General features: G+C 39.7%; 1 protein-coding gene across 1 annotated transcript in view; it reads left to right on the forward strand.

The window, feature by feature from the left end:
- Positions 1–2467: 2467 nt before the first annotated feature.
- LOC122223988 (amyloid beta precursor protein binding family B member 1 interacting protein) overlaps positions 2468–22897 on the forward strand; it is a 98815-nt gene continuing 78385 nt past the window's right edge. Inside the window, exon 1 of the mRNA XM_042945156.1 lies at positions 2468–2542. The gene's annotated coding sequence lies outside the window, so the exon portion shown is untranslated. The remainder of the gene's footprint in view (positions 2543–22897) is intronic.

Here is a 22897-nt window from a genome sequence, read left to right on the forward strand (position 1 = left end):
ATGGTCTCTCCCTACTGACCTTTCTTCGTCTAGCCCTGCCTCACACCAGAGCTCTCAGGACTCCAGTCACACTGGCTTACACTCAATTCCTAATGCCTTCTGCCACTCTCCCACTCCCGTGGCAGCCCATCAGCAAACATTGGTGATTCTGCTCTAAAATCATATCTTGAATCCAAACTCTTCCCATCATCCCCATCTTCAGGATACTAACCAAAACCACCATCATCTTTCACCTGGACTACTGCCACAGCCCACTGAATGATCTCTCACTGCCCTTTGTCTTGCTCCATTCGATCCATTTCCAATCACCAACCAGCATGATGACGTACAGCAAAAGTCCAGTCATGTACTTACTTCCTAAAATCTTTCCAATGGCTCCCCACTGCAATCAGAATGAAACTCAAAGTCCTCAAGGCTGACCCCAAGCCACTGCCTAATGTGGTCCCTGCTTACCTCTCTGTCCCCATCTGTTACCAATGCCCTGCTTTTTTTGCTGTATGCTAGACACACGGGCCCTCTTTCTAACCTTCTATGTTCCCATCTCAAGACCTTTCCTTGCTCTTTCTTCTCCTGGAATGTTCTTCCAAGCCTCTGACTGGCTGCTCCTTTTCATGACTTTGCAAAGAGGTATTGCCTGCTCTCTTCCTCTCCTGTGAAAGTCACTCCATTGCTTCACCTGACTTTCCAATATAGTACTATGTTCAGAACCTTCCAATGGCTGCTTCCTGTCTCAGAGTAAAGTCCCAACCATAGCCAGAAAGACCACACATTATCTGGCCACAATTTCCTCTTTGATCTCATATACCACCTGCTTCCCTGTCACTGTGCTCCATCCATACTAGCTTCCTTGCTGTTTTCCCAATGTCTCAAGTGCCTTCCTAACCCAGAGCCTTTGAACATTCTCATCCCAAAATCGACATGAATTAATCTCTCGTGTCTTTTAGGTCTGGCTCAACTAACACTTATCAAAAAAGCTCTTCCTTGAGGATCCTAGTTAATATAAGGCTCCATCCCTACTACCATCACTCTCACCTTTTAACTCCCTTCAAAATACTTACGTTACGTAATATGGTAAATATTAACCTGCTTTCTCAGGAAGAATTTTCTTCACAGCTATTTTTATTGTTCTTAGATGAGTTAATAGTTTTTCATTAAATAAATGACTGAACTATCTTAATTTACCTAATTGATTTGTGTGTCTAATATATCTGTATGTCTTTAGGTCTTCTCCACCACCTTCCTTCCCCACACGGCGGCGGGGAGGCCCTTTAAGACAAGGCCCTATAGGGAAGACGCGGTAAATTCAATCCCACTTACAAACTCTCTAACTTCTGTATTTTCGGATCTCCCCACTTTCTCCCAGGAGGCTCCACTCCCAAAGAATCTCGGACTACGTCCAGTCAGTCCTTCGCTATTACAAATCATGCGGCCAAGAATGGGCGTGGGTATATGCAATCCTTCTTTTCATCACTGTGATACATTCTTAGAAGTGGGATTTCTGGATCAAAGGGTAACTGCCTACGCAAGTTAAATAGCTGTTGCCAAATTCGCCGCCACCGGGTTCGTACCGTTTTGGAGTTCCACCGGCAACGTGTCAGAGCGCCTGTTTCTTCACAGTTTCGCCCGCGCCAACTCAGTGTCCTTAAGCTTTGGGGGGAGGGGAGGGTTGCCATCCGACAGTTGAGACACGGGCTGCGCTGAGCGCGCCCTTCCACGTCCGACCTCCAACCCCGCAACCCCACCCAGGACTCCCGCGGGGACCTGCGTTCTTGCGGACCCGTGCGGGGGAGGGGCGGGCAGGCGCGCACCCGGGGGGCGGGGAGGGGCGGGCAGGCGCTCACGCGGGGGGTGGGGAGGGGCGGGCAGGCGCGCACGCGCGGGGCCCCCAGCGCTCCGCACACACGCGCCGCGTCTCCAGCGGGTGGGCTGCGCGCGGCGGGCAGATCCGGCCTTGCTCAACAGGATCGAAAGAGGAAGCGCAGAAAGGGCTGAAGTAAACACTCAGGAAGACCGTTGCAAAATAGATGAGGTTCTCGGGTTTTTTGGAGCCATCATCTGGCCCCACATCCCTTAGTCACTAATACAGCGAGCGACCGAGAAGGCTCAATTCGCTAGGGAACGCTCCGGAGGGAAGGGGACGCGCGTAGGGGCGGGATGAGGGAGGAAGGCCCAAGTTTTCTCAGAATTTAAAAAACTACAACTTTCGAGGGTGTGGTGTAGCAGTGAGGCACAGACCCGATTAGTTGGAAAAAGCAGTCCCCGAGTTTCAAGAGTCTGCATCCACCCGTGCTCCTCCCTGTGTGTCTCGAACCGAGCGCCCTCGTGGCACCTCGATGCAAAGCGGCGCGGCGGGCGCCTCACGTCTGCGCGCTGCGTGGGAAGGGCAGGGCTGACACCACTTCCTCCCCGAGGCGGCGGACCTGAGCCCGGGTGGAGCCCAGTGCGCCGCGTCGCCTGCCCCGCCGCTGCCCCGCCGCCGGCCCGCGCCCCGCCCGCGCGGAGTCCCAGCCGAGCTCCGCCGAATCCCCACGCAGCCGTCGAGGTAAGCGGCGTCGGCCCCGTCCGAGCGCCCTGAGAGCTGCAGCCGGGACCCTCGGGGCTGCCGCGGGACCCTGTGTGTCCAGCGCGTCTGCTCCCGGGCCCGACCCAGCTCCCCGCCTTGGCCGGGAGAACGCGCTCCCCCCGGCTTGGCCCTCCAGGGGAGCGCGTCCCCCGGGTCCCCTCCGCCGACTTCAGTACTTGACCCAGCCACGCTGGGGGTTGGGGCGCGGGCTCGTCTTCCCCGCGTTCGCTTTCATCACAATTTGACTGATTTCCTGCCCAGAAAGTTGCTTCAGAGATAGTCGGGGAACCCGTATGAACCCTCACCTGTTCAGCTGTCCAGAGCCCCAACTTGACCCCTCTGGAGGAATTCCTGGGGGCATTTTAGGGCACCTTAGATTAAATGCAAGTCGTGCAAGAATGAGAGTGACGATCGAAGTCTGATGTATTTTAGTGTTATCGTACTTTAAAACTTTTGGACAATTCTTTCGTCATTTTAAAAACATCTTTACCAGTGATTGTCCTTTTCATTTTACAATAAGGTAGAGGAAAGATTTGGACAGCAGGTGTAAGTTCCATAATTTGGTTTGGGGGGAATGCCCAGAGTGACGTTTTATAGCATGAAGGAAACTAACTGGGATGCCCTTACATCCAGGGGACCTTAGCCCAGGAGTCCCCCAGGAGACTTTGTCCCTTGCACCTCTTACTGTCTTTTCGGGAAGGTATTTCTTTTTCATACCATTGTGGAAAGGTAAATGTGTAGTTTCCTAGTGCCACTCAGAGTAAAGCTGTTGAAGAAGAACTTTAAATGTGGACATTAGAAAAAAAAGCAGTATCAGAGGAAAGTAACATAGAGAAAAGGTGAATGACTTGATTACTCCCAAGGATATTATTTCTGGTGGCAAAATGTGGTTTAAATAAAGGCAAGGGTACTTACTACCTACTACTAATTTTAAATTCTGGGCCTCTGAACAGAAATTTCAGAAAGAGAGCTTTTGTCCCTTGGAATGAACCTCCAATGCCAATTTTCCCTCAGGCCTCACTGCAGTAGTCTTACAGTTAAGATTGGCTAGCAAAATTAACAAAAAAACTACTGAGAAATCTTCTATAATGTCTTCCGGGTGGTATTTCCTGTCTGTTCAACGTGTTGTGAAAGGTCTAAGAAATTTAATGTCATCTTCAGGCTGTTAACACATAATCATTTCACACCGATACTAATGCTTGTGGGTTTTTTCTGGGTATTTGGGAGATTTGGATTCAAGCTCCAAATCCGCCTTTAACTAGACAAGGTTGGCCTTGATTAAGTTGCCTTAACCTCCCTGGACCTGAGAGGGAAGCGAATTTGTTTGACTAGAGTATGTCTGTCATTATAATAGCAATTGGGGAACAGCTATAAATTCTTTGAATTTGTCCTGCCTAGAATACTAGCAAAGTTAGAATTGCTGATCACACAGAAAAGAATGGAGAAAATCATACTGATAACATATTTTGTTAAAGTCTGAAATATCAACAGTTTTGAGACCCTTTGTTTCTATAGAAGGTCCTCCAAAAATAGTCCATTTTTGTTCTATATGTAAAATGGCAGGTTTCCATTCTGTTGAAAAAACTGAGGTAGAGAATTGATGTGCTCAAGCTTGGACAGGTCAGTATTAGATTCCAAAATTCTTCAATTATTATTACTCAAGAGATATAACTTTGTGATATGGATTACTTAATGATTTAGTTACTTTAAATCTTAAACACAGTACTTACAAGGTTATATATATAGTGTCCATTAATTTTTTCTTATTTTTATATCCTAGGAATGTATAACAATCATCCACTTTTTTTACCTTTATTCACTCATAGTAAAAAAGTTTTAGATATTTTCATATTATTATTAGAATGAGCTATTTATAAAATTTATTGCCATAAATGTCTGTTTGATATGCCACTCTGAATTTCTTTAAACCATCCTACTTTCAAAAGCATTATTATTTTCGTTTACTTCTAATCCTCTTCCATCTTATTTTAATTATTTTTATGTCCAAAACCTTTCAGTGAGTCCATAAATCTTCTATAAATTAAGTTGGCATTTCATAGTTTATCACACCAAAATATTTTCAATGCTAAAGACCTCATAGTTTATTTTATAGGCAATAGAATGATCTTAGTAATTCTCACCTGGAAATAGAACAATTCTTATTAACATAATTAATTTTTTAGGATGTAAATGTGTCTAAGTATTTTTTTAAACTTTATTTTATTTTGGGGGGAGAACACAAGTTGGGAAGAAGCAGAGAGAAGGGGACTGAAGCAGGCTGTGTGCTGACAAGCTGACATCAGCGAGCCCCGTATGGAATTCAAACTCCCCAACCATGAGATTATGACCTGAGCTGAAGTCAGACAATCAACCAACTGAGCCACCCAGGCACCCTTAAATATGTCCATATTTTATGTCAGTTCTGTCATCCTCTGTGGCAAGTAGCTTAAAGTTTAAGCAATTATTACAAATTGAAGTACATCATAAATGCCAGGATTCGAGGTGTTAGATTGAGGGTATAGCTCACACTGGTTGTATAGTCATGTTTTTCTGTATTACAGTTATGAGAAACATGATTTGTAGGGGAAACTGCTCTCTGTTTGGAAAAGTTAACAGATTTCTCTTGAGAAGAGAGAACAGCAGCACTAAGGAATGGCATTGAATAAGCCATAATCAATTTAAGGGGCTAAGGTTGTACATGCACAGTAACAAGGCAGGGCCTGTGGACAGCTTCTAGGGACTAGAGAATGTGACCTGCCACCACAGCATCCCCATTGTCTAGCCAAATTCCTGGCACCATAGTTAGGACTCAAAAAGCATTTGCTAAATGTGCAGATATAGCAGTTCCACTTGTGGGTTATGCCATCAGAATGTCACAAGCCCCTGACCCAGGGAGCTCTGTTGGTACCAACCCTGAGGCATGAGCAGGCAGAGATACAGCACCATTCCAAGGGACCACACCTTCTCAGCACATGCTCTGAAGCTGGAATTCGTGATGCAGTTTCCAAACATTTTCTAAAGATTGGTTAAGAAGCTTACGCAGAGGATAAGAAGCAGAGCTGACCTTTGAACTGAGCTAGTCTCATACGGCACCCCCTAGGAGCTGTACCAGGGACAGGGCTCAAAAGGTGAAAAAACATGGGCCCTTTGCTCAGTGCTCTTCTAGTCTAGAAAGGGGGGACATGAATGGGTACAGTTCTACACATGACCAGAGTCAGGTGCTGTGGAAGCACATATGAGATCCCTGTACCACAGTGGGTACAGGGAGGATGAAATTAAGATAACCAAGGAACTTGCCTTGCAACAGTGGGAAGACAGGATATTATAATCAGTTGTGAAGTTATTATATTTATATATGTTTTTTGAAAAATTAATTCTGCTTTGGCAGCCATCACGTGTTTTCATTTTTATATTTATGCTCATCCCTCTTGATACCTCACCAGGTTGATTAAATCAATGAAGCAGTGAGTATATATTTTTTAAAGTTTCTACTGGAGATCTTTCTGATTTGGTTTCACATCACAGACTCATTAGTGAGACGGTTGTGGGCAGGGAGAGGGTTTAAATGCTAAGTCACATGGCAATTATGTTTCCACAAACCGGCTAGAAGATTTACGTCCAGGGAGCTATATCCTATCAAACTGGAAGAAAAATAAAGAGCGGTGGTAGAACAAGTAAGCTAGACTAGGTTTATTTTGTCCTTTTTTATTATGAAATGTTTCATGCATACAAAATATGGTGTATAATGCATATGTTAATTATAACAAATAATAAAGCCAACATCTGGATACCTATCATCCAGTTGAAGAAGTAAAATATTACCAATCCATCTTCTGACGTCCTCTCAATAGCATTCCCCTTTTTTCTCAGTAGAATATTCTGTATATCAGTATTCTGAATGTGCTGATTTTTTTTAAAAAGCATTTAGAAAGCATGTACATGTATTTGCAAAGATGTCAAACTGGGAATTAGAGTACACTGGCCCTTGGGAGACTGGGATTAGAATCTCCGACTGTAAGCACAGTTATAAACAGAGTCTCCTGTTAAGTGAAGACATCTTATTTTAAATAGTGTAATGGGGGGCGCCTGGGTGGCGCGGTCGGTTAAGCGTCCGACTTCAGCCAGGTCACGATCTCGCGGTCCGTGAGTTCGAGCCCCGCGTCAGGCTCTGGGCTGATGGCTCGAAGCCTGGAGCCTGTTTCCGATTCTGTGTCTCCCTCTCTCTCTGCCCCTCCCCCGTTCATGCTCTGTCTCTCTCTGTCCCAAAAATAAATAAAAAACGTTGAAAAAAAAATTAAAAAAAAAATAATAATAAATAAATAAATAGCGTAATGGGGCACTTGGGTGGCTCAGTGGGTGAAGTGTCTGACTTTTGGTTTTAGCTCAGTTTATGATCTCACGGTTCCTAAGTCTGAGCCCTGCATCGGACTCTTTGCTGACAGTGTGAAGCCTGCTTGGGATTCTCTGTATCCCTCTCTCTCTTCCCCTCTCCTGCTCATGATCTCTGTCTCCCTCAAAATAAATGAACATTAAAAAAAATTAAAAATAAAAAGCAAAGCAGGTTATAAATGATTAAGAGTAAGTACCACAGAAATAGGGGTATCTTAGTTATTACTGAAGTGACCAAGATTCATCAGGGGATAAGTTTTAAGGGTAATAAATATATTAGGAAGTGTTCAGTTTTTCATATTACTTAGATTTCTACTGAAAATACAATTCAGTCATTTAAAAAACATTTGCCAAGCGCTATTCTAGATGTTTGAATGTGTTTCTGAGTAGGTGAGGCAAAGATCTCTCCATTGAGGAGTTTGTATTCTAACGGGGAGATACAGACAATAATCAGTAAATGTAACAAATAAGTAAGTAATATAGATTTAATAAGTGAAAAGTGCCATAAAAAAGTCAAAGTTGAGCAAAGTAAAGTTGTAGTATTTAATAAGGTGGTCAGGCTTGGTCTCACTGTGTAGATACAGCTTGAGCAAAGTTTTGAAGGAGTTAGCTAACAGGCTATCTGAGGGCACTGTGTTCCCAGCAGAGGGAACAGCCAGTGCCAAGGCTGTAAGACAGAGTTCTTCCTGGTATATTCAAGAAACGGGGAATCTCACATGGCTAGAAGGTGGGTGAGCAGGACGAGAATAACAGGAGATGTGGCTGGAGAGGAGCATGAAGAGGTGGCAGATCATGTAAGGTCTTGTCGGCCATTGTAAGAAGTTTGGCTTTTACTGCGAGTGAAATTGAGGGACTGTTGTGGGATTCTGAGGACAGGAGTAGCATGATCTGACTTATATTTAAAAGGCTCACTCTGACTGCTTGAGGATGAAAGCCAGGAGCCCATTAGGAAGCTTTGGGAATCACCATGTTTTTTGAGGGTGAGGTCAGGATTTTTTGACAGCATGGATATGGGGTTAGAGAAAGAGGAGTCAGCAATGATTCCAAAGTCTTGACCTAAACAGGTGGAAGATAGAATTGCCATCAATTGGCATGGGAGGTTGGAGAGGAGATGGTCAGAAGTTCAGTTTTGGATATAAACATAAAGTATCAATTGGTAATAACCATGTGCTTATTACATATAAGGCTGAAGCCATTCAGGCTGAGTAGCTATTTGGGAAGATATTGTTGTTATTCTCAGTATACAGAATTAGAAATGATGGTTTGAGAGTTAAAGAAATGGAACATAGGGGCACCTGGGTGGCTCAGTCGGTTAAGCATCCAACTTTTTATTTCAGTTCAGATCACGATCTCATGGTTTGTGGGTTCAAGCCTGGCATCGGGTTCTTCACTGATGGTGCAGAGCCTTCTTGGGTTTTTGTCTCCCTCTCTCTCTGCCCCTCTCCTGCTTGCTATCTCTCTCTCAAAATAAATAAGTAGACATTAAAAGAATTAAAAAAAAAAAAAGAAATGGGACATGAAACCAGATCTTTTAGAAAAAGAAAAAAGTTTTAACCATTCTTTCAAAACTTGCTGAAAGGAGAAAAAGAAAAAAACTTGATGAAAAGGTTGACTAGTAATCTTTATTATACAGATAAAATAAGAATATAGTCAACTAATCAGTAATATTCCACTTCCATGAAATGCTAGACAATGAAAATTATCTTTAATGACTGTAAAAGCAAAAAATAGATACTAAAGACACATTCATAAAGTCATTACTAGTAACCTGGGCATTAGGCAATACAAGGTTTCTATGATTGTGTTTAGCAGCAAATTCTGAGGGAGGAAGGACAAAGGCCTTTTCCACAAAGGAGACTTTTATCTAAACCAGAGATTAAGATATTTATATTTTCAAAACCCAAGACCAGATTTGGAAGAGAGGGGAGCTTTCTCTTGGCACAGCTGGATTTCAGATGGATGCAAGTGTTCAACCAGGGCCAAAGGTTCACTAGTAGCTGTTGAAGAATGTTAGATGACATGGTTATAGTATTTTGAAAAGTGAAAGTACTTTCTACCTCATTAGGAAGTAGCTACTGGAATGATGATAATTGATATTTCATTTGTTCTGGTTATAAGAGCCATCAAAGCAGTGTACTTATGGAATGGTAGTATTTAGTGGAACACCAACCAAGTGGTTGATTACCATTTAATACACTATGTTTTTCACCAGGCAAAACTCCAGTCTTCAGTTAAATACATTATTAAGACTTCATCTCAAAAAATAAAAGAATCAGTTAGGGAAGGGGGGAATACCATAAAATCTTTTGCAGGAGATTTACAGTATATTAATGAAATTACTGATTAAGTAAATTTATCTAAGGCTACTCTATAGTACAATATTACAGACTCACTTAGGTCTCCTAATACCATAAAATTCACAACTGACAGGTCAATGAACTAAGTAGATTCAGGATATAGTATGGGTTTGTTTTGTTGTTTTTAAGAGAATAGCTTCCTTCTGGTTAAATTCCATAAGTGATATGGCTTACTTAGCAAACCAAGAATATTTCTTAACATGCTTACTAATTCAGTGACATTACTTTTCCCCTGTTGTAAGGAACAAACAGAAACGAAGTTGCTTGGGCCATGAATGTAGTGCTGTAAACACATGGCTCATAAGACCACTACTGAATAGAGAAGCTGAAACCCCAAGGTAGCTCACTACACTGTCAGAGCAGAGACAGCATCCCTCAAGGCTTACAGGGGCTTATGGCTCTTATGCATGTGTTTGAGTTGCGTGAAACTCTGCTCAGCATGCTATAATTATAACTTTTGTTTTCAGTTTCAACACACATCTGCTGAAGGCCAACAATGTGTCCAGTGTGGAGGGTATAAAATAGAATAAGATGTGGCCCCTAACCTCAAGAAGCTTCCAACTGAGTGGGAGAGACAGACCTGTAAATAAACACATCCCAGTGTGTGATATACAATGATAGGTACAGAAATAATACGATGAAGAGTGATTATAGGGAAGACATCATGTGGAGGTGACTGTGGGGCCCTTGGAAGGATAAAGGTATTTCCAGGCAGCCCAGGGAAAGAAGGCTACCCCAGGTACCACACATATGAAATAGTTGGGCAGTGCTGCAGCATGAAGTGCAGTGGGAAAGGAAATGGAGCAATTCTGATTTAACACTTGGTGAGTAATATTCAAATTAGGTTCATATGGTACAGTCACCATAATCTATCATCTCTGAGTCAAATGCTTAGGCACTTGTAATAACAGAACTGTAGCACTCCAGACCAACCCTGTCCAACAGAAATATAATACCAACCATGTATATAACTTTAAATTTTCAAGAAACCACATTAGAAACAGTAAAAAGAAACAAGTAACACTAATTTTAGGGATATATTTTATTTCGTATGTATCCTGAATGATCACTTAATTAATTAATATTAATTATGCTAAATTGCATTAAATTTAATTAATGTTAAAATTATTGGTGAAGTCTTCTTTCATTTTTCCATACTAGGTCAGATCAACCATGTTTCACCCTTATACCACATCTCCATTTGGACTAGCCACAATTCATGTGCTCAGTAACCACATGAACTCGTGGTGACCAAATTGGACAGTACAACTCTAGATAATGGCACAAATATTGTATCTTAACTATGTGTTGACTTCTCAGCTGCGTAGAGCATCTTAGATGAATTATGAAGTAAGCTAAAGGGAAAAAGAAGGGAACAGTGTTTTCTATTAGTATGGAGTCTGTCCCTGGAACCTGATTTTAATTCACATTTAAACCTGTACTCAAATACTTTGTTAGTTCTCTAGCAACAAAAACAAACCCAAATTATCATTTCTTACCTTCCTTTTTATTCTTTCTCTTCCCCTCCCACCTTGTTTTTGGATTCTTCCTAATAGTAACAAGGACTGAGAAAGAATGGAAATAAATAAGCAGAGAGGTATGCCGTAAACCCACATCCAGCAAAATGTGAGCTGTTGCCATAGTCAACAGTGGTTGCCATCTCTCTCTCTCTCAGTCTCTCTCTCTCTCTCTCTCTCTCTCTCTCTCTCTCTCTCTCTCTGTCTCATTGCTTCCACCTACTATTTCATAAGCATCAACAACAACTCTCTTTGCAGTGGTTCCAAACTCTAGAAATATACCTTCTTTTGGCTGGCGGGGAGGGATAGGTAATGATAAGACTTGGAAGATAGAGTCGGTTTGATTCATGGGTATGGTTTAACAAGGCTCAGGGATATTTTTATGCCCTCTCCTATCTTCTTCAGAATGGTTAAGAATTTCTGTCATAGAAACAATATTTACAGATGTCCTTTCCAGTGGCTTGGTCTTTGGAAACTGCCTGGTCCACAAAAAAACGGTAGTCCAGCCAGTTTCTAGGTACACAGAAATGTAACAAACAAAAGTACCCATCCAGTTGCGAACATGGGATTGTGTTTGTGAATATGTGACTGACATTTGTCTCCACTGCTTGTTTTAAATGGAGAGTAAAGTAATAAAAGTGATGATGATGATGATGATGATGATGATGATGATAATAGCTGATAGCTGATATTAGTATCACTAATATCACTGTGCCTGGAACTATATACTAAGCACTTTACAGACACCATCTCATCCCCATGAAACATGGACTGTTCTTATTCATTTTACAGCTGGGGAAACTAAGCCAACAGAGAGGTTAAATAACTTGCCCAAGATTACTCAGCAGCTGAGTATATTTACTGAGTAAATGGTGTGTGTCAACACTTGATGAAAATACAAGGTTCCACATCTGAACTCATAATGTGGTGTGAAAGACAGACACACAATTATATTAGAGCTGGACATACACACAACGTAACAGAGGAATGAGCAAAGCAGCTGCCAGTTTCCACCTCTTAATAATCACAGCCCTTGTTTTCAGCAGGCAATGTGGCATGCTGATTGTTAACATGAACTTTTGAGTTAGACCCAGGCACAGTCCGGTTCACCCGTCACTAGCTGCATGAGCACACACAAATTATTTAATTCCTCTAGGCTTAAGCTTTATAACCTATAAAATTAGAATTTTGAATTAAATTTAGAAATGTGAATTAGCATGTCACCACATCAGGGGATTATTTGGGGAATTCAGTGAGACACTCTAGATGTCTGACCTGTAATGATTGTCCCATATTTATAATTCCTACTATTCTTATTTTAAAATAGGTGCTAATACATATTAATGTGAGCTAGCATATATTGAGTTCTAAGTGCCAGTCATGGTACTAAGAGAGCTGAGGCATAAATTTTGCCTCTGCAACATAGTTGAGAAGATAACAATACCTATAGAGATAAACTGTAAGGAAGCTGATAAACTTTCGAATAACGGATCCTAACACTGCTGCTACAGGATTTGAGATGAGGGTAGATCACCAGGATCCAGCAGTGAGCCTTGAACTGGCCTTGCATAACGAATAAGACTAACAGAAGTGGGGAAAAATAGGAGAAACAGCACAGAGGCAACATAAAGGGTGTGTATAGAGGAAGAGAAACAAACTACTTTCACTGTAAGCAAAGGTTTAATGAGAGAAAGATGTCGATGACTTTGGAGTGGTGCGTGGGGTGGATTGTGGATGAGCTCACCCTAGAAGATGTTTTCTCTGAACAGGCTTTTCTGGCTAGCTGGGAAGATGCCAGGCTGGCCTGCACACACACAACAGTAAAGCCGTGGATCAGTCACCTAGCCTCTGCTTCCCGACTAGAAGCACTGGCCTCCCTGCCACCTACTCCTTCACCTTCTGCTTGTCTTTCTCTGATTGACATGGACTTTCCTGGTTTGGTATTTGTACCCCTTGGAACAAGGGTGCTTGTTGATATGGGGAACTGCTAATGTTCCTCAGGCTATAGTACAAACCCCGATCACTCCTGGAAAAGGTGTTTAAGGGGGCAGTTGCCCCTGGTGCATATTGACAAAGGAGGGCCTTGAATGGCCCTCCACAATTTGGTACAAAAAGACAAGAGAATAATTTCATTTTTGACAGGCTGTCTCTGCTGCAGACAGATCCATATTCAAAATTTGTGTTACTCAGGAACCTGCTGAACCAAATGGTGTAGGGAGTTGAGACTCTTACCAAGAGGCAAAGAAATGATAGAAATGCCAAGAAAAACAATATATTGCTTAGCTGATTGAAATATAAAGGAGCCATGAATTAAGAACTGTGAATGTATCATCATAAAAAAAAAGCATTTGAGGATTTTCAGTTTAACTTAGTAAAGTTACATGGTAACTGTTATGTGAAACACATATAAAACACATCCACTTATAGAAGTTGAATTTCACTCCATATCTGCTGATTCCATTGTTTGGGGTTCTTGGGGTTTGGGGGTTTTTTGTTTTGTTTTGCTGCTCGGTGTATTTTAAATTGAGGATTAATTTCTTTGCCAGATTAATCATCAATCTTTCTATGGGTGGATTCAATCTAAGGCAGTGTTGCTAGAGTCTGGTTCTTTGTGGGAGCAAACATGAGTTTACCCTAAATCCATTTGGATTGGTCCTAGATTATAGCAGTATGGTGCTTGCTGTTACAGTTTCTTTTTATTTTTATTATATTGGCTGGTTCACTGTTATGTACATTTGCACAAATGACTCAATGATTATGTTTGGATTGGATATGCAGAGAACTAGAAGTTATTACATTACAGATAGAGGAAAAGAGCTTTCGGGGGGGGCGGGGGGACTTTAAGGTGTAAAAAACACTCTGCTCTCAATAGCATTCATTTAAAAATAATGGCTCACACAATATACAAAATTTAACGCAAAATAGATCATAGACGTAAATGAAGAGCTAAAATTATAAGACCCTTGAGAAAAACATAGGGGTAGATCTTTATAACCTTGAGTGAAGTAATAATTTGTTAGATATAACAGTGAACACACACACACACACACACACACAAATTGAATAACTTGGACTACTTCCAAATGTGAAACTTTTCTGCTGCAAACAGTGCCATCAAGAAAGTACAGAGACAATGCACAAAATAGAACAAAATATTTTATTTTCAAATTATGTACAGAGAGTCCCAACTTATGATGGTTCAACTTACAATTTTTTAACTTTACCATGGTGTGAAAGTAATGCTCATCCAGTAGAAACTGTACTTTATATTTTGAATATGGATCTGTTACCCAGCTAGTGGTATGTGGTACAAGACTCTCATGATACTGGGCAGGGGCAGTGAGCCTCAGTTCCAAATCAGCCGCATGGTCGCAGGCTAAACAACTGATACACTCATAGCCATTCTGCACTCATGCAACCATTCTGTTTTTCACTTTCAGTGCCATATTCAATAAATTACATGAGATAGTCAACATTTTATTATAAAATGGGCTTTGTGTTAGAAGATTTTGCCCAGCTGTAGACTAATGTAAGTATTGTGAACACACTTAAGGTAGGCTAGGCTAAGCTATGATTTTTGGTAGGGTAGGTGTATTAAATACATTTTTTACTTAGGATCTTTTAACCTTACAATGAGTTTATTGAAACATAACTCATCTGTATCTGTTAAGGGACTTATATCCAGAATATTCAAAGAAGTCTTACAACAACAACAGCATATATATGTATGTATATATATATATATATATATATATACATACATATATATATGAATGACATATAATCCACTTTAATACTAGGGAGAGGATCTGAGTAGACTTTTCTCCAAAGAAGATATAGAAATGACGAATTAGCACATGAAAATTTCTCAGTATCATTGGACATAAGGGAAATGCAAATCAAAAGCACAATGAAAACTTTATACTTGCTAGGAGGGCTACAATTAAAATGACAGACATACATATTGATGGAGAAATTTGAACCTTTATACGCTGCTGGTGGGATGTAAAATCATGCCACAGATTTGGAAAAACAGTCTAGCAGTTCCTCAAAAAGTTAAAAGTTATCATGGAACCCACAAGTTCCATTCCTGGGAATCCCCCTAAAAATGAAAACATATTCCATGCAAAGCCTTGTATACAAATGTTCATAGCAGCATAATTCATAATAGCTGAAAAATGGAAACAACCCAAATGTCTACCAGCTAATGAATGGATAATCAAAATATGGTGTTTCAGTACAATGAAATATTCAGCAATAAAAAGAAACAAAGTGCTGATGCATATTACAATGTAGATGAACTTTGAAAACATTATCATAAGTGAAAGAAGCCAGACACAGAAGACCACATATTGTACGGTTTCATTTGTATGAAATTCCACAGTAGGCAAATTTATCTTGAGAGAAAGTAGACTGGGGGTTGCTTAGGGCAGGGGAGGGTGAGGGAAATGACAAGGACTGCTATTGGGTATGGAGTTTGAGAAGAAAATGTTCTAAAATCAGATTTTAATGATAGTTGCACAACTCTGTGAATATACTAGAAACCATTGAATTATACACTTTAAATGAGTGAGTTATATGTTATGTGAGTTACGTCTTTTTTTTAAGGTTATTTATTTTGAGAGAGACAGAGCATGAGCGGGGGAGGAGCAGAGTGAGAGAGGGACACAGAATCCGAAGCAGGCCCCAGGCTCTGAGCTGTCAGCACAGAGCCCGATGACGTGGGGCTCGAACTCAGGAGCTGTGAGGTCATGACCTGAGCCTAAGACAGATGCTTAACTAACTGAGCCACTCAGGTGCCCCAGAGAACTGGGCTTTAATAAGAAAACTCTGGTAGCATTTTAGACACTGGATTTAAGGAAAGACTAGAGGTAAAGAGATAAATAATAAGCAGATGGCAGAGACCTGGTAAGACCTATGGTGGAGCTGAACGGGGGTGGTAGTGTGGAAAGAATAGGACAAGTTCAAGGGCATTAGGAAGGCTGCATTGACAAGACACCCTGGCTGACCCAGGTGAGGACCTCAGGAACAGGAGGCTAACAAGATGCCCCTGAAGTTCCTGAGAATGTGGCTGAGGGGAGATAATTGTACTATAGGCTAAGACAAATGTAGGCTGGTTTGGTGGGGGGGAGTTGGGGTGTCATGTGGGCAGAGGGAGAGTCATGTCTAGTTGGCTCCTATTAGCAGGAAGGCTGAGTGTGATCTTCGCAGACGACCACTGCTATTAGATTAGCCACCCTGTATGTCTTCACTGAGCTTGCTCTTGCCTGTGTCTCATCTGCTTCTCCACTTCTTAATGTGGGACTTCTGTTTCAGTTCCACAGTTCTGGTGACTTGCTCACCAAACTTGAGTGTCTTCTGCCCAAATACCCAGTCTCAGCCTCACTTCACTACTCTGATCTTCCCTGGGATCTGATTCTCACCCAGAGCTGTACCGACTTTCTCCTTAGTTCCCCAAATAAGCTCTAATTTGCATCTTGCTGAGCCACAACTTATATCGGCAAACCAAGGGGGGTGAGGGGCAGGGTGGAGAAGAGGAAGCTGGAAGGGGGCCATGTTGTGGTTGAACCACCACCCTTTGTGGGAATGCCCTGCAGACAACGGAAGTTAAGTGTCGGGCTCAGTGTGAGGAGAGAGATGGAGACATGGATAAGTGAGATGTTTCTGCTTCACTCTGCCACGGTATCTACAGAGATTAGATAATAGGAATAAAAAGATATTAGATATTTCTATTAGATAATAGAAAACAAAGATCAGGGAGGATCTACCCCAAAGTTAATCCAGGATCACAGAAAATATCTAAATCACTTTTCTAAATAATTTACTTCAAAAAGTAGTTAAAGCTGCATCTTTGTTCATATTGATGACATCTGGATATTTTTACTGTCATGCCTTTGCCAAGGCAGCCGCCTAGACAACAGGAAGATGCATGGGATGGACAGTGTGAGGACTTAACGGGTGGTTTCTTAGAAGTTTTACAGAGACCTTTGTCTGGAAAGGTCCATGAACACCTTACCAAAGAAATTAATCAAGCACGGTACCACATTTTTGTCTCAGTGTCCTTAACAAAATGAATCCAAGTTGTCTCTCAGTATATTATGTCTTTTGTATCAGGGCATCACGGGACAGTCGCAGTGTTCTAAAATAAGTTATTGGTGGTAAAGTTGGTGCAAAACAAAGACTATAATATGCTAGCCAAAAACATTAAGACTTTATTTCATTTTATGTTTCCATTCTGGTAAGATTATAAAGCAGCAAATTCTTTAATATTCTTGAATATATTTCTGCTTTCCGTATGTTCCATCATTGTCTATTTTATTCTTACACTGTTGTTGTTCTGCTTTAATTATTGTCATTGTGGAAGGCTTTTATTCTTTTTATTTCCCCTTCCAAATTTCGTCTGAACTTGGCTCTCATATGTGTGTGTGTACCTTTTACTATGGTAATTTTTCTAGATAGTTTGGAATTGTCTTCTGAAATTTTCTCCTCTGATCCTTAAGTTGTTAGTAAAGTGCTTTTCTCTTAAGGATTTATTTTATTTATTTAATATTTTATTAGCAATTTCTATTTTTGTTATATTTAATCAGAAAATACAGCCTGTACAATTTCTTCTTTGGAGAATTTATTGAGATTTTCTGATATATGATGAGTTTTTAATAAATATTATGAGTTAAGCCTATTTTTTTAAGGCAAAGCCTGATTTTTTACTCAGATCCTCTATATATATAATTTTCCCATTAATCAGCCAAATATAGAGAGGAAATACGTTAACCATTGCTGAGGTCATAATTTTGTAAGCCAAATCTTAAGTATTATTTTCCATAGAACATTGATTTAGTCTTCAAAACAATTTGTATACATAAAAGAATATATTTTTGGCTGGAAAGTTTGTTTAATAATGAGTCAGTGCTGAACCTATACAAATAAAGCTAAATTCTTAATTGCAGTTGTTGTTCTGGAGAACTAACAAAAATAATTAGCTTCTGACAAGAAAAATACTCCCTGGAAAGTTACTAAGCATAGTAACAAAAAACAAATAAAATACCTTTTATTAAAATAATCATAAGATTTGGGGTGCCTGGGTGGCTGTCGGTTGAGTGTCTGACTCTGGCTGAGGTCATGGTCTCACGGTTCATGGGTTCGAGCCCCTAATCAGTCTCTGTGCTGACACCTCAGAGCCTGGAGCCTGCTTCAGATTCTGTGTCTCCCTCTCTCTGCCCCTCTCCTGCTTGTTCTCTCTCTCTTACTCTCTCTCTCTCTCTCTATCTCTCAAAAATTAATGAACATTAAAAAAAATTAAATTAATAAGAGTCATAAGATTCAACCATCAGAAACAACACATGAAAGGTATATTTTCATTTGAATTTTCTTTTCACTAAGAATGTTTAGAGTCTAGGCAAGAAAAACAAGGAGCTATTGCAATACACCTTCCACCTCAAATTGTCCACCTCAGACTGATCCTGGCAATGTTTTGGAGAGTAAAGTCACAATCAGATGGGGTGGAGAAGAGTCCCTTTTCCATTTTTTTTGTAAGCAGCCCTCACAGTGGAATTTAATGAAAAGACAACCTATGAAATGGGAGAAAATATTTATTTGGAAACCATATAGCAGGTAAGTTTTACCACACAAAGGAAATGATATATCCAGAATATATCAAGAACTCATACAACTTAACAACAACAACAACAAAACAAACAACCCCATTTAACAGTGAGCAGAGGACCTAAATAGACATTTTTCTAAAAAAGGCATACCGATGTCCAACAGGTACATGAAAAAGTGCTTAACATCACTAGTCATCAGGGATGCAAGTCAAAACCACAACAAGATATCACCACACATCTGTAAGAATGGCTGTCGTCAAGAAGACAAGAGATAACAAGTGTTGGTGAGGATGCGGAGGAAGGGGAATCCTTATACACTGTTGGGAATGTAAATTGGTTCAGCCACTATGGAAAAAAGTATGGAGATTCCTCAAAATATTAAAAATAGAACTACCTATGGGTGCCTGAGTGGCTCAGTTGGTTAAGCATCTGGCTCTTGATTTCAGCTCAGGCTATGATCTCACGGGTTTGTGAGTTCAAGTCCCACATCTGGCTCCTCATGCTGACAGTGTGGAGCCTGCGTGGAATTCTCTCTCTCTCCCTCTCTCCTGCCTCTCTTGCACATGCCCTCTCTCCCAAAATAAATAAACGTAAGCATTTTTTTTAAATTGAACTATCTTTTGGTCTAGCAATCTCTCTTCTGAACGTATATCCAAAGGAAACAAAAACAGGGTCTCGAAGAGATACACCTGCACTCTCATGCTTACTGCAGCATTATTCACAACAGCTAAGATACAGAAACAACCTAAGTGTCCATCAATGGATGAATGGATAAAGAAGATGTGGAGTATATATACACAATGGAATATTATTCAGTCATCAGAAGGAAGGAAATCCTGCCATTTGTAACAACATGGATACACCTTGAGAGTGCTGTGCTAAGTGAGAGAAGTCAGACAGAAAAACAAATACTATATGATCTCTCATATGTAGAATCTAAAAAGTCAAGCCCATAAAAACAGAGAGTAGAATGGTGTTTACCTGGAGCTAGAGATGTTGAAGGGTAAAATTTGGAACCAGTAGAGAAAACAAGTCCTGGAGATCTAATCTACAGCATATCGATTACAGTCCACAATACTGTAATATAAACTTAAAAGTTGCTAAAGGACTAGATCTTAATTGTTTTACCACACAAAAGCAATGATAATTATGTGACATGATAGAAATGTTACCTAACGGTGGTGGTGATCATACTGCAGTATATAAATCAATACATTGTATACCTTAAAGATACACAATGTTATATGTCCAATTGTATCTCAATTTTAAATGTATATGTCTTAACCTCTGGTCTTGCCAGCATGCCCTTTAGGTCACTTCTGTGGACCTGAACCCAAATGTGACTCTTAATTCTATTTTAAATTATGAAATTGGTACATGATGGAAAATTTGGAAAATAGGGAAAAAGAGACCAGCACCCTAATACATGCACTATTTCACATATTGATTTATTCTAGTTTTTTTTCACGGCCCCTGTTTTTTTTTACATTACTGTAATATTAGAATATAAATTATTTTGTATCCTGCTTATTTTACTTAAATATACAGTTATAGTCTCCATAGCCATTATTTTTAATAGTAACAAAAAACCCATTGTGCATTGCAATAATTAATTCTTCCCATTTTGTTGGATATTTAAATTGCTTTTAATTTCCAATAATGCTGCAGTTTCACCTTCAGGCATAAAGAGTTCTTTCATAGTATGTAAAATTTCCTTGAATTAAATTCCTAAAGGTTGAATAAGTGAAACAAAAAGAATGAATATTTCTATGATATTAGATATTTAATATTGATGAATGAATAAATATAAAGAAGTAGCTTCTTTAAAGCACCTAGATTTTAGGTCATGCTTGGAAAATACCTCACTATTTGTAATGATCACAAAACAGAATCCCTTTTAGATTAAACAGAAAGGAGTTTATTACAAGGCATATGACTGCATACAAAACTGGGAGGGCCAGGGAGTTAGGTGTGATGTTAACCGTCAGGAATAACAGGCAGGGGAAATGCCCAACTGTACCTTCAGAACTGTTCTGGTGAATCCTCACGGCCACCAATATCTACGACTCAGTCTCATGATAAGGACACTAAATTTTATACTTGAAACCAATATTACACTGAGTGTTAATGAACTGAAATTTAAATGAAAACTCAAAATATAAAGTAAAATGAAGGGACACGATAACTGCCCCTGGAAGATTCTGTTTGTCCGCATGTGGCTTTCACTTATGTTGCTCATTTCCACCCAGCAGATCTCATGTCAGCATGTCTCCTTGACTTGATCACAAGTAGAACCCTAACTGCAAAGGAGTCTGAGAAATAGCGTGTCTAGATTTCCAGCTTCAGTGTTATGGGAACACAGCATACAAAGCACTAGGAGAGAGCATTTCAGAAAGCCAGTTAGTAGTATCTGCCACAGAATTATAAAGAAGGAAAGGGAGAGAGGAAGGGGAGAAAGAAAAACCTTTTTTCTATGACTCTTAGTTTTACTGTTACACTGAGATTCTTAACTCCATTCAAATTTGTTATGTGTATGGTGATGAAGTAGGGATCTGATGTTATTTTTTTCCAAATGGATAGTGATTTATTAAGTAATTTCTTACTTTCTGCTGATTATTAATTGCCAACTTTTTCGTATATTTAAATTCTGTGATCTCTGCTCTTTTCTGTTGGTTTATTTGTGTATATCTTAAAGTACCACATTTTTCTTTAAAATGTATTTTTTGTTATTAAGAATAATATTTTATTTCTCAGTTGAAGTTAATAGTTTGTCAGCTTTTTAAATTTGTTTTAATCCATCTGAAAGTTTAATTGAAATCGCAAAAATTTCATATTCATTTAGGAAGAATGAATATAGAATTCACCACATTGAATGTTCCTTTCTAGTAACATGTTATCTCCATTGTTCAAGTTTTCTTTTATGCTATATAGTTTTCTCTATATGAAATTGGCAAATTTTTATTATTTATTTCTGTATTTTTCATAGTTTTGGTTGCTGTTATAAATTTGATTTTTTTGCCATATCATTTTCTAACATGTTGCTGAATATATTGGAATGTTATTGTTTTGTATATATTTACGTCACATCTTCTAATTAATTTTACTTTTTGCTTATATTCCTATGTATACAATCATGTCACCTACAATTATGCTAATTACATCTTTTCCCTATTGCCTATTCGACAAATCTATGGTGCTTTTGTAAATGAAGTTTGAGATCAAAGATGGCAATGGAGTAGACTCCTCTTGTCCCACAAACACAACTAGGTAACTATCAAATCATCCTAAATACTCCACAGATAGGCCTGAGGACTGACAGAACAAGCTACATAACTAAAGGGAGACAAGAGGCCTTATTGAAGAACAAGTCAGAGACTCAGACAAAATGTGAAGACAGAGGAATTTATCCCAAATGAAAGAATGGAACAAGGCCACAGAGATCTTGATGAAACAGATATAAGTAACATGCCTGCTGGAGAATTTAAAGCAACAATCATGGGGCACCTGGATGGCTCAGTCGATTAAGCATCTGAGTTTGGCTTAGGTCATGATCTAATGGTTCATGAGTTCAAGCCTCACGTTGGTCTCTGTGCTGACAGCTGAGAGCCTGGAGCCTGCTTCGGATTCTGTGTGTGTCTCTCTCTCTGCCCTTCCCCTGCTTGCACTCTTTCTCAAAAATAAATAAACATTAAAAAACATGTAAAGCAACAATCATGAGGGTATTCACTGGGCTTGAGAAAAGAATAGAAGACATTAATGAGACCCTTACAACAGAGATAAGAGTTAAGAAAGAATAAGAGATGAAGAACACAATAAATGAGATTGGCAACAGCCTTGATGCAATGAACAGCAAACTGGAAGAAGCAGGGGAAAAAAATAGTGACCTAGAAGATAAAATAATGGGTGATAATGAAGCTAACCAAAAAGAAAGAAGAATATGCAACATGAGAATAGACTTAGGGAACTCAGTGACTCCATCAAACGTAATAACATTCATATTATAGAAGTTCCAGAAGAGGATAAGAGGGAAAAAGGGGCAGAAAATTTATCTCATGCAATAATGCCAGAAAATTTGCCTAATGTGGAGAAGGAAACAGACATCGAGATCAAGGAGGCATAGAGAACACCCATCAAAATCAACAAAAGCAGGTCCACACCAAAACTTTTTGTAATTAAATTTGCAAAATATAGTGATAACGGGAAAATCTTAAAAGCAGCAAGACAAAAGAAGTCCTTAACTTACAAAGGAAAGCCTATAAGACTAGCTTCAGATTTCTGAACAGAAACTTGGCAAGCCAGAATGGAGTGGTATGATATATTCAAAGTACTGAATAGGAGAAATCTGCAGCCAACAGTAAGTACTCTATTCAGCAAGGCTATCATTCAGAATAGAAAGAGAGATAGAGTTTCCCAGACAAACAAAAACTAAAAGAGTTTGTAACCACTAAATGAGACCTTCAAGAAATA

The sequence above is a fragment of the Panthera leo genome, chromosome B4 (genome assembly GCF_018350215.1).
Source record: "Panthera leo isolate Ple1 chromosome B4, P.leo_Ple1_pat1.1, whole genome shotgun sequence".
NCBI lineage: Eukaryota > Metazoa > Chordata > Mammalia > Carnivora > Felidae > Panthera > Panthera leo.